Here is a 13,443-nt window from a genome sequence, read left to right as displayed (position 1 = left end):
AAGCCACATTATCCACCAACATTAGAGAATCCCATATCAAAATCCTTAAACTAGCCTACATAACACCCAAGATACACAAAACTTGGGAATCTGACAATGTGGGGAAATGCCCCAAATGCTCCCTCCCAAAGGCAGATTTACTGCACATGATATGGTCCTGCCCTAAACTGTACAAATTCTGGGGTATGCTGGCTAGGTGGGAGTCACATGTTGCCGGTACAAAAGTAAGCTTCACTGCAGGCACAATATTATTTCTGCAACGTTGGCTGAGCGATACAGCTCCAACTTTAATGCAACTTAAACATAAAATACATCAACAGCTAGTATACGAGCAGGCAGACACGTTGAGAGATCTTCAAGGCAGAACAGCACACTTTATGAAAAAGTGGGAACCCCACATACTGACTTTAAACAAAGCCCAACAGAGGCAATTAAAGGATTACTTTCTTTTATAATTTTTAAGCTAAACAACTAACATATTAAAGTTAATAAACATTAATTAAAACCTACTGACCTATATTTTCTGCAAAACAAAGTTTCATAACGTTCTAAAAGTTATATCTTTTATTCGCCGATGATGTCACGTTATCCTGCCCACTATTTTCAGCACTGCATGTTCAAAATACTTAAACCAATAACTTTGTGTTTCAAGCGCCATTTTGAAACCTAGGTATTGTAAACGGATTGGTACAGAGCAAAGGATACCCACGGAGTGGGTTTGGAAAACAATTAAATTTGCAGACAAGATTTCTGATATACGGTAGAGATATGTTAATGAAATGCTATTGATAAAAAGCGTATTTGGGGTTTTTAGTTAGTAACAGGCATAGAAAATATTTACTAAAAGTGGCCCTTTAATCTATCCGATTAGAAACACAGAATACATTCTAAACGCTCAGCTAAGGGGTGAATGGCAAATAGACCAAAATCAATAAGAGACATAAATAGCCATGAACTCGCTTCCTCTGTGGTACATGGGTGTAAATGGACTGTACGGCGCCCTGGGGAAGAAACTGGAAGTAGCGGTAAAGATTGTTATGCGGCATAGAGGGGAAAGACCTTAAGGATGGGCCAAGGCCCGGATGTTCTTGTTTTGTTGGTGTTTATTTGTCAGAGTTTCCCCTTCCCCTGTCCCTCTTCATCCCTTTGTTTTAAGGAACTTATAAAGTAAATTGGAAAGTTGTTTAAAATGACATGCCCTATCTGAATCATGAAAGTTTATTTTTGACTAGACTGTCCTTTTGACTGCTGCATCTATTACAAGATATCAAAATTCACTAAATTGTGGTCCATATTAGGAGTGGCGTGCTATCGTTAGCACAAGTAGAGTAAACGCAATTGCGAGATCACAGTGTTTTTTTATTCTCAAATCCATTGCAAATTAATTTACGCAAACTTGCGGTAATTTACGGTCCCCATGTTTCTTATTGGCAGTGTCAAGCGATAATGTCTGCTCGTATAACAAGTTGAAAGTAAATTAACCTGAAAGTTTGTGTATAGAGTTTGATCAGAGGACAAAGTTGCACTAAACTACACTATTAACATCTAAACTACACTATTAACCCCTAAACCACGACACACCCCATCACAAACTACCCCTCTACACTATTAAGCCCTAAACCGTTGCACGCCCACATCGCAAACAACCCCGCAATACTATTAACTCCTAAACCGCCACCCAATCTCTAAGTGCCCACTACCCTATAAAGCCCTAAACCATCACACCTGCACATCGCTAATACCTGCTACACTATTAACCCCTAAACCATCACACCCACACATCGCTAAGTACCCGCTACACTATTAACCCCTAAACCCACCAAAACCCCTATATAAAATTACTCACTAACCTTAAAAGTGTAGTGGGGACTTAGCAATGTGTGTGTGTGTGGGGGGGGGGGGGGTTGGGGTTAATTGTGTAGTGTGGACTTTGTTAGTTTCAGGGTTAATAGTTAATAGTGTAGTTTACTTTCAACTTGTAATACACAATCTACCCGACACACGCAAACAGCCAAAGTCGAGTGTATTTAGCGTGTGAGCAGGAGCGGTAAATAGCGATCCACTCGCAATCTAGCCCTATGTGGTTAGACAACACTTCTGTACCATTTATCTTAGAGGGGCACTCATTAAGTATAAAGCACAACAAAACGTAATAAGGAGGAGCACTTATTGACTAAAAAACCTACTCTAAAAATTGCCCTGGGCATTTGGTAGGGCAGTGCCCTAAAGCCCTTTTGCTGCCCAAAAGAAAAAAAAAAAAAAAAAAGCATATCACTAAACCCCAAAGATGGCACTCACCAAATTTGAATCCAGTCCCTACATGATCGATAGGGATGGGCGAATGTGTACATTTTCGAATTTCGAATGTAGAACGAATGTTATTACCGAAATTCGAATTCTAAATCCGAATGTCGATAAGAACGAATATTCTTAAAAATTTAAAAATCGAATGTTATTTACAGTTTTCGAATGTCACTTTCGAATTCGAATGTTTATAATTATATTGAATGTCCACATTCGAAATTTCGAATTTAACATTCTATTTAACAAATACTATTCAGAAGTTCAATAGTTCATGTGGTAGGGCGGGAATCTAGTAAATTGATACATAAATAGATACAAATATATCATTTTGAATGTTTCCATATAGAATATTGCATAATTCGAATATTACATTTAAAGAAAGCATTATAAATACTATTACAAACATATAAATTTGAATTTTTCAAATTCGAATATAAATTCGAATTTTTCTAATTCGAATATTGCATAATTCGAATATTACATTTAAAGAAAAAGCATTAGAAATACTATTACAATCTAAATTTGAATTTTTCGAATTCGAATACAGGTATTGCATAATTCGAATATTACATTTAAAGAAAAAGCATTAGAAATACTATTACAATCTAAATTCGAATTTTTCGAATTCGAATATTGCATAATTCGAATATTACATTTAAAGAAAAAGCATTAGAAATACTATTACAATCTAAATTCGAATTTTTTGAATTTGAATATTGCATAATTCGAATATTACATTTAAAGAAAAAGCATTAGAAATACTATTACAATCTAAATTCGAATTTTTCGAAAAAGAATATTTTCGAATGTAATCGTAAAATTCGAAACCGAACATTCAAAAATCGAATGTTAGAATGTTATGTAAACATTCGAAATTCGATTTGAACGAACGAATGTGTTAAAATTCGTGCCGTTTTTCGAATGTTGCGAAACATTCGCCCATCCCTAGTGATCGACAACTGCGGTGCTCTTTTTCTATCCTGGCGGCGGTGGTCTTCTATCTTCACCCCTGTGGCGGTAAAGGAGGTCTTCTATCTTCATCTCGCCGGCAGCGGTGGTCTTCTATACAAATGCAGTCATAAACTGATTCCTATGGTTTCATACTTGCCTAAATTAAAAAGGGATCAGGGGGATAAACTGAAAGACTTCCATTAGGAGAAGCATTTATTCTGCACTTATGCAACTGCTAACTCTACAAATAGCATTATAAACCAAATCTTATAAATTCATACTTGGCTAAACTATTAAGGAGATGATGGAGATAACCTGAAATACTTCAATATACCTCAACTTGGAAGTGGAACAGAAAGCTCTCCTCTGCCTCAATCAGAAATGTATTTTTAAAGGGACTAAATCCAGTAGATTATCAGAAAGAATGTTGAAAAAAATGTAAACTTTAAAACAAATATTTACTCCTTATCCAACCCAGCAACTCTATCAAGTAGTAGGCATAGCTTATGTATTTGAAACAATTACTTCAAGCTATATAATTTAGGTAAGCATAATGCACAATCTGGTATAATATTTTAAGCAAAGCACCTAAATGCAACTGAAACATTTTAGGTACCTTATACTTTTAAAGGATATTTCAGGGACTGCTATTAATGCACTTATTGTGCTTTTATAACAAGTGGTGGGTTAAGTGGTGCAGTCAAGCTCAATCCACAATACCTCTGTAAAATGTAAGGCTCTTTGAGACCTGAAGTAAACCATTATTATCAATAGTACAGAACTACACAAAGAACTCTAATACTTGCCACCATTGGCTTAGTGCCTCCTCAGCTTAATGCAACATCGGCTTAGCACTAACGATATCCAACACAAATTTTACTAGACATCCCCACAGGAGTTTATTATGTGAGGGATTTAAAAGCACCTGCACTAACGGACATGCAGATGTTAGCACACCCTAAACATTTGTTCAATATAAATAATAAAAATAACTTTGAGTGCAAAAATAGAAGCGATATTGATTGTGCTTGAGTAATTTTAATGCACAATAGCACTAATATTTTTGCTCCCCCCTTGTAATATCGGCTATTTTTTATTTTTGTGACCAACTAGTCCCTCATTTAGTGGTTGTCTTTAATACGGTGCAAGATGCTTCTCTGTTACCAGGGTCAATGCCAGAGGCTCATATCAATGTAATTCAAAAACTACCTACAACGCAGGCTAATTTTTGGCCAAAACAATAATAAAATTGAATTATCAAAATGTATAGCCAACAGGTTGAATGTGTTTCTTTCCAACTTGATCCATTTAGATCAAGCTGAGTTTGTGCACCATCTGAGCCCAAAGATAAGACTATAAAAATCTTTAAAATCTTAGGTTTTAAAAAATGTGATAGTATTCTTATGATGCTGGTATATGTAAATGCAGAGAATTCCATAGAAAGTGTTAATTTCAGTTGTTCTAACTTTCATGATTCATATAGAGCATGCAATTTTAAGCAACTTTCTAATTAACTCCTATTATCAATTTTTCTTCATTCTCTTGGAATCTTTATTTGAAAAAGTAAGAATGTAAGCTTAGGAGCCGGCCCATTTTTGGTTCAAAACCAGGGTAGCGCTTACTGATTGGTGGCTACATTTACAGTCTTGTCCTGGATTTAACATCCCTAATCATATTGGTCAGGGTCCCCACTTGTATAATGGGAACATTCCTCACTGTTTTTAGCCTTAATCCAAAGGGTCAGTTTATGGCTATTATAGACCTCAATGATTCATATCGGCACATCCCTATACACAGGAATCACTTTCAGTTCCTAAGGTTTATATATCTGCAAAACACTGCCAGTTTGCCACTCTGTGTTGGATACAATCTTGCCAGTGATCAGAAACAGGACATCTCAGTTGCTCTATATCTGGATGACATTCTAGTGTCAGCTTATTCCCTGTCACTAGCTATTGCTCATACTCACAAGTCTTCTTTCAAGGCCATGGTTGGAGTATCCATGTACCTTAAGTTCCTTATATCCTGCTATAAGGGTAGCATTTAAGAGAGTCATAATAGACTCAATTCTTATGCATCTAGTTCCTGATGGAACTTCACAATATAAAGATCAGAGGGCATGTATTTCCCTACAAAGAGCTACATTCCATCATTAGCCCAGTGCATGGAGGCTGTGGGTCTTATGGTAGCTGCTTCAGGCACAGTTCCTTTTGCCCCTCTTCACTTGAGACCCCTTTAAATGGCTATGCTACCTCAGTGGTCAAATAATTATCTACATTTGGAACAACAGATTGCTTTGGATGTCTCTGTCAGACAATCTTTTTCTTGAGGACACAAAGTCTTTCTTTGACCCTTGGGACATCCTTCCTTCGCCAGTCTTGGTCTATTCTGCCAAAGAACGCCAATCTCTCAGGTTGGGGGTGGTCTGGGTTTCTCAGAATGCAAGGAGTTTGGTATCCACTCAAGGCAATGTTACCAATCAACATTCTGGAACTTTGAGCGACCTTCGGGCTCTTCAGCGCTGGCCCCTATTAAAGAGGAAAAGCTTATCAGTTTCCACTCAGAAAACATCTCAGTGGTGGCCTACATAAATCATCAAGGGGGTAACAGCAGTCAATTAGCCATGCAGGAAGTGTCTAAAACTCTGTCTTAGGCAGAGAGGAATCATTGCTCCCTATTGGCAATTCACATACCAGGTGTGAAAACTAGAAGGTGGATCATCTCAGCAGTCAATCGGTCCATCCAAAAAAAGTGGTCTCTCCGTTAGGACATTTTCGATCGCTCATTGATCAAAATGGGCTAACAGGACATAGAACTGATGGCCTCTCACTTAAATCACCCGCTTCCAAGCTATTGTGCAAGATCAAGAGATCCAAAGGCTCACATAACAGACACCTTGGTATGTCCATGAGAGTTTTATCTAGCATACCTGTTTCCTTTTTTGTGTTCTTCTTCCAAGAGTCATTACTCGGAACAAACAGTCAACAACAGTAATATTAATTGCTCCAGCCTGGCCCCGCAGGACTTGGTATGCGGATATAGTGCAGATATTCTCTTGCTCTACATGGCTTCTTCCTTCTCTGGGACAAGATCTGTTGTTTTAAGGTCCTCTTTTCCATCCAGATCTCAAATCTCTAATTTTAATGGTGAGGAGTTTGAACGCCTAGTTTTGAGACATAGAGGTTACTCAGATTCGGTCATGGAAACTTTTAATGCAGGTCAGAATACCTGTGACACAAAAGATTTATCACAAGATTTGGAAGGCATATTTTGAGTGGTGTTTTTCCAAAAGGTTTTCTTGGTATTCCTTTAGGATTCCTAGAATCCTTCAGTTTTCACAGGATGGCCTTGACAAGGGTTTGTCCACTAATTTTCTAAAACGGCACATTTTGGCTTTATCTGTTCTTTTTCATAAGAAGTTGGTTATGTCCAGGTGTTAGTAAGAATTAGGCCAGTTATGAAACCTATTTCCCCACCCTGGAATCTGAATCTAGTTATCTCTGTATTACAAGGTTCTTTTGAACCAATGCATTCCATTAATATCTTCTATTGTTTTGGAAAGTACTCTTACTATTAGCAATCTCTTCAGCAAGGAGAGTTACTTAGTTGTCAACTTTGTCTTGTGATTCTCCATTTCTAATTAGTCACAAGGAGAAGGCTGTACTTTGTACTAAATATGATTTTCCTCCTACGTTAGTTTCTACGGAAAATAGCAATCAAGAAATGGTTGTTCCTTCATTGTTATCCTGTTAACTCTAAGTAGTGGCTATTATATAATATTGATGTAATTAATGCTTTGAAGTTCTATCTCCAAGCTACTAAAGATTTCAGACTTACTCCTAGTTTGTTTTTTTCACCACTCTGGGACTCGTAATGGGCAGAAAGCTACTAATATAGCAATAGCCTCTTGGCTTAAAAAAAGTGATTTGCAAGGCTTACTTGAATGCGGGAAAGTCGCCTTCTAAGCGTATTACAGCTCTTTCTACAAGAGCAGTTGCAAGATTGTGAGTTTTTAAAAATGATGCATCTTTGGAGCAGATTTGCAAAGCTGCAACATGATCTTCTCTGCGTACTTTTTTTTCAGATTTTATCCCTTTGACATTTTGCTTTTTTGCAAGCAGCTTTTTGCAGGAAAGTTCTTCAGGCCACAGTGTCTGCTAAATAGGAACTGCCAGAAAAATTGTCCAACTCTTTCCATAACATAGAGACGAGAGAGAAAGAGAGAGAAAAAGAGAGAAAGAAAAAAAGTTGCTGGGATATTGGTTTTGAAAAAGGTCTCAGGGTGAGACTGAAATGTCAATCTGACCAAACACAGTCAAAACTATGAATAAAAAGCTGGAAATATTTTGTAAAGTTTTCAAGGCCTGTGAGTGCTTCTTCACACACAATTGATTCCTTAAAGGGACAGTCTACACCAGAATTGTTATTGTTTTAAAAGATAGATAATCCCTTTTTTACCCATTCCCCAGTTTTGCATAACCAACACAGTTATATTTATATATTTTTTACCTCTGTGATTATCTTGTATCTGAGCCTCTGCAAACTGCCCCTTTTTTCAGTTCTTTTGACAGACTTGCAGTTTAGCCAATCAGTGATAGCTCCCAGGTAACTTCACGTGCATGAGCACAGTGTTATCTATATGAAATTCATGAACTAACACTCTCTAGTGGTGAAAAACCTGTTAAAATGCATTCTTAAGAGGCGGCCTTCAAGGTCTAAGAAATTAGCATATGAACCTCCTAGGTTAAGCTTTCAACTAAGAATACCAAGAGAACAAAGCAAAATTGGTGATAAAAGTAAATTGGAAAATTGTTTAAAATTACATGCCCTATCTAAATCATGAAAGTTTATTTTGGACTAGACTGTCCCTTTAATATGATTTAGAAATAAGCACTTGGGCAAATAAGTAGAAATCAGGGAGTTCATGGAACATTCTAATTGGATTTATATATATATATATATATAGATTTAAATTTTTACCCATGAAAAAGGTGAAATGCATGACTGCATAACTGTGCAAAACTACTACTTTATTAGTAGACAGTGATACATATAATATATATATTTCAGTACATGAACATCTGTTTTACAGAAAGCTTTAATATATTATAAAAACCCTTTTTTATATACAACAAAGGAAAAAATATTACTTTAATGTTCTTTTAGAATTGAATTGGACACTTTCTGCACCATTAAAAGTTTTAAAGAGCATGCCTTAGTAGAAATCCATGTGCTTTTAAAGGTTTGCATTGCCCTCTAGTGTTCATAATTGGGTATAACTAGTTATGTCTTCTACATGCAACATTAATTAAAAAAACAACTCATGAGTCCTGTTTTTTTAATGTACCCCTTTTGTCAGAGCTCCTAATAAAAGTCAGTAGATCCTGTAATTATAAAGATTAGCCACACTTATGGATGCATCTCCGTTAACTGTTTGGCTTTCATACCTGTTTGATAAATTTAGTGTGTAACTACTTTTTTGGATAATTTGCTTTCACATCTGGAGCCTGGCATATACTTCCCCTACCCCTCCTCCTTTCTTCCTAGTGTGGCCCAACTCCCTTTCATGGAAATTTTTACTTTGTCATACCATTATTTACCTGTATCTAAGCTGTGCAGTCAGGACTGACTCTCTACTTCTATTAGTGACAATCAACCACCACTCCCATCTTAGTAGGTGCTCTCACCATGACTTGTCATCATCCTGTGATACTCAGAGGCAAGGAGAGTGCTACTCCCATTTGTTGACACAGGTTTTTCAATTTCTTCATTTTTTTTCTCCCGCTTTGTCCCTCCATTGCTGCTCATGTGCCAAACATGGCCTCTCTACATTTCTACTCTCACAACATTAAAAAGCTGAACTTCCATTTAGAGAAGTCTTCTCTTTCAGGCACTACGGGAAGTCCTTGCCCAGTTCGTCCTCCTCAAAGAGACTCGCTGGCTGGTAGATGAGCCACTGCCCCTACATTCTCAGCAGTGCCCTACAGTTGAGGCTACTTCCTACTTTCATAATGCGAGAGGCGTTGCTATTCTAATAGATACTGTAGGAGCATGTGTAGGTAGATAGGTAACAATCTGGTAGATTCCTTATCTTAGTCTGTAAACTTAATAATCATCATTTGACCCTGGTCTCTGTTTACACCTCAAATTCCAGACTGAGACCTTTCCTTTGGTGTTCCTTGGCCCACATTGACAGACAGAATCAAGGCACCCTGATCTTAGGGGGAGACATTAACTTAGTATGGCACTCACTAGTAGATAAGAGTGCCATCTAAGAAGTTAGACCATTCCATTATTTCCCTTTCAGTAGATTTCCTTTCACCACATTGGAGAGATGCTCTCAGCCCCTATAACTTCTAATGAACTTTGTGCAGAAATCCTATCCTTGAAGAGTTTTAAATCTATAGATGCTGATGGCTAGATCATTTTCCTATAAAAAAAAAATCCATAAGCTACTTGCCCCCTTTTGGCACAGTTTTTGAATCGGTTTTCTTCTAGGCTCCATTCCACCAGAGTTTTTTAAAGCTACAATAATTACCATTCCTAAGCCTAAGCATTTTGATGACGAATCCGGCTTCCTCCAATCGTTGCGTGCCCCATGAGCTGGACACCAAAGGGGGCACGCAACGATTGGAGGAAGCCGGATTCATCATTGATCTGCTAACTACAGTATTAGATGCGGACGGCGGAGGATCGGCGGTCTGTTTTCCATAACGCAAAGGTAAGTATTTTAAAAAAAGAAGCGGCATTGTAAAGTTTAATGAATTAAAGAGCCCCTGTTTTAAGATTTTTTTTTAGCCAACTGGCACTAATTCCTTAAATTTTACAATCACTTTAATGAATTTTTACTTGGTCTGGTGTTTAGCAAAATGCCCATAATCAGCTAGCCTCTGATAATAACTTTGTATTCAGCGATGTCTGGCGGACATGATACGCTACAGCATATCATGTCCGCCAGGCAATAATAAATCGACTCACAATTATCCCACCAACTGTATTCTACTTAGTAGCTGCAACAACTGCTGCTCCTAGGATCAGTAATACAAAATGGCATGCGCTAATAATTTAGAGTGTAATTTTTGCATTACAACACCCCTTTTACCATCAAGCCCTTTGTTAACATCTTGTAAACTACCCCTAAATACTCCATAGTACAGCACATTGTTTTTATTTTTTTTTTATTTTTTTACTCCCAACTATTCTGCCCCTTCTTTGATGCATAATAACTTGTTTTTCCTCTTGTAAAATCTTCTCACACTCACAAGACATTTCTCTTCCTTCTCCAATGGCTGGACAGGAACTTATTTCCACAATCAATTAGTTTCCAAACCTAAATCTCTTCAAATAGAACCTGAAAATCTGCTTGTACAGGATACAGCATATTGTCAGTCATGATAAAGATCACTCCTATTACCCCTATTACAACCATTTACTACTCACAATTTGTCACACTGTTTACTATACAGAAAATACCTGTATGTCATCTAGACTGTACTGTCATGTCATTGTGTCTTTATGCCTCCTGAGCACAAGTAATTTCTGTTATATACTGGTGTCTACTGTAACCTTTGTTCATTTCCATTGATCTATCAGCCTTCTATAAGACAACAGGAAACTAAGTGGTTGCCATACAAGTGCTGGTAATTTAATTTATCTTCAAAATATCTCCCTTTCTTTTTGTGTGTTCATTACCCAGCTGATCCTGTGCTTTAACCCTTACTTGTTGTGCTTTCTTTGATTTGCAAACATTTCTTCTTCTCCTCCATCTTCACTCCCGATGTCATTCTCTTTTATTGTCATTTTGCTCCCTACCACAGCCCTATTTCTTATTCTTATTTACATATTTAGATTCTTCTTGTTCTTTTTTCCCTTTAACTATTAACACCCCCCCCCATCTCTCACAAGAAGATACATTATTTCTTCTATAAAGGGGAACCTTTATATAAAGAGCCCCATGTACAAAGCCAGGTGCAGCCAAAGATTCCGACTTAGGAACCTGTCCTCCCGGCTTCACGGCGAAGAGGAAGGATACACTACACCAGCTGCTTGGATGTATCATTACACAGTTGCGTGTGTAGTAGCCCCACCTTCTCTCACATGACCAACTCAGAGGTGGCAGAGAGGGTAAGAAGCAGAATTTTGGTGACTGCTGCTTCATACATTGTGAAAACCAATCTCTCATGTGTGAGCCTGCCCCATAAGGGCTCAAAAGCACCATACGCTGCTTAGTAAATTGAGATCAAAATGTTTAGTTATGTGTAATGAAACAACTGTGCAAAATAGTTTCATTATTTTTTCCCCTTTTCATGTAAGTAAGCTCTGAAAATTGAGCAATTTCTAATTCTCAGAACTTGTAATGCTCCTGATAGCTTCTCAAGGCAAACTCTGCTACATAGCTGTCCCTAATTGGCTTTATAAGATAAGAACTGCAAAACAATGCATTTTATACTAACTCTATGACAGTTACTAGTTTAGGTTGACCAGAGGGGGAAAAAGTGACACTTCATCAACGACACACAACATACTCAAAATGAAAAGGATGAATTATTAGACTAGGTTTGGAGCATTTCAAACCATTTGTTTTAAATTAAATAATGAATAAAAAATAATAGCTGACATTATTATTACTGGTATTAATTAACATCTTCACATGCAACATTGCTGAACACCTAAAGACTACAATATATACCAGACATAAGCAGTTGTAGTTCCTACCAGTCATAACTGGTGATTTAAGTTAGTTAGGCAGAAGACACCATCTGTGTATGACCCTTTTTATTTTATCTTTTGAAAGGTGTTTCTTCTTCCTCTTACACAATATAAATATAATATTCTCAAAAGCTATCACGTCACAATAAAATAGAGTGGTAGTTAAAGTGAAAGTCAATCGTAGCGTTTTTGAAACGCTAGGATTGAATATTGAAACAAATAAAGGGGACTTTCATTTATGAAGTATAAGGTACTTTATATAGAAAGCTCCTTTATTTGTTTCAATCGATTGCCGCTCTTAGCTGCTCTGGCAGCCCACGGCAAACAAATATTTTGCTAAGAGGTGACGTTTTCACCTCTTAGCCAATAGCCGTGCGGTAAATCCGGCTCCCATGGGCGCCAAGCCGGATTTACCGCATGGCTATTGGCTAAGAGGTGAAAACATCACCTCTCAAGCTAAACAGCGATCTGCCGTGGGCTGCCTGAGCAGCTAAGAACGGCGATCGCTTTAAACAAATAAAGGAGCTTTCTACATGAAGTATCTTATAGTTCATTTATGAAAGCCCCCTTTATTTGTTTCAATAGTCAATGTTAGTGTTTCAAAAATGCTAGGGTTGACTTTCACTTTAAACTCACAGATTAATCTCTCTGCTGTTCAGCCCTGTCTCTGCATTTCAATTTTTCTCTTTGCTCACAAGCCTCCCACCCCCACTCCCAATCAGACACCACGAAAAGCGCGAGCAAACTTCTCCCGCCTCCATTCACATGTCCACCACCACATCAGGCAGGGAAGTGTAGTTTCCGAGCTGCCTAGCTACTAACAGCTGCAGATATTGCATACCAAGCCATAGCGCTATGATGGACATAAAATAATACCAGCGTGAGCATTGTGAATATATATAATTCAAAATTAAATAAGTAAACAGAAATGATAAAAAAAGGGACATTCCTTCAAATAGTTCTGGGGACAAAGGGTCAGACAAAAACAAGACAAACCTGTTAAAAACGGGACATCTGGTCACTCTAGGCCACTGGTTTTCAAACCTGTCCTCAGGCCTCCCCAACAGGCCAGGTTTTCTGGATAACCTTGGGTGAGAGACGGTAAAATAACCATGGTTACTAATCAGCTGATTATTTCATCTGTGCTCTGGTTCAGTTATCCTCAAAATGTGGCCTGTTAGAGAGGCCCAAGGACAAGTTTGAAATTAGCTGTATTGTCTGTGGAATAAAGCCCAGAATGTCTATTTCAAATAAGCAAATGGTGAGTGTGGTTTGCTTATTGAAAAATAAATGCAGAAAAAAAGGATGTTAATTTGTTATTAAAACTTTTAAGAATTGGCTAATATTTTATTCTATAGAAACGTCTTGCAATTACTGTCCCTTTAAGAGACTGAAGTACAATAAGAAAACGCTCTGGTGTGTTATAAAGCATGTTACTATTGCACTATTGCTTACGTATAACTATGTGTTTAACTCCTG

The sequence above is a fragment of the Bombina bombina genome, chromosome 3 (assembly GCF_027579735.1).
Source record: "Bombina bombina isolate aBomBom1 chromosome 3, aBomBom1.pri, whole genome shotgun sequence".
Lineage (NCBI taxonomy): Eukaryota > Metazoa > Chordata > Amphibia > Anura > Bombinatoridae > Bombina > Bombina bombina.
This window is presented reverse-complemented; position numbering follows the sequence as displayed.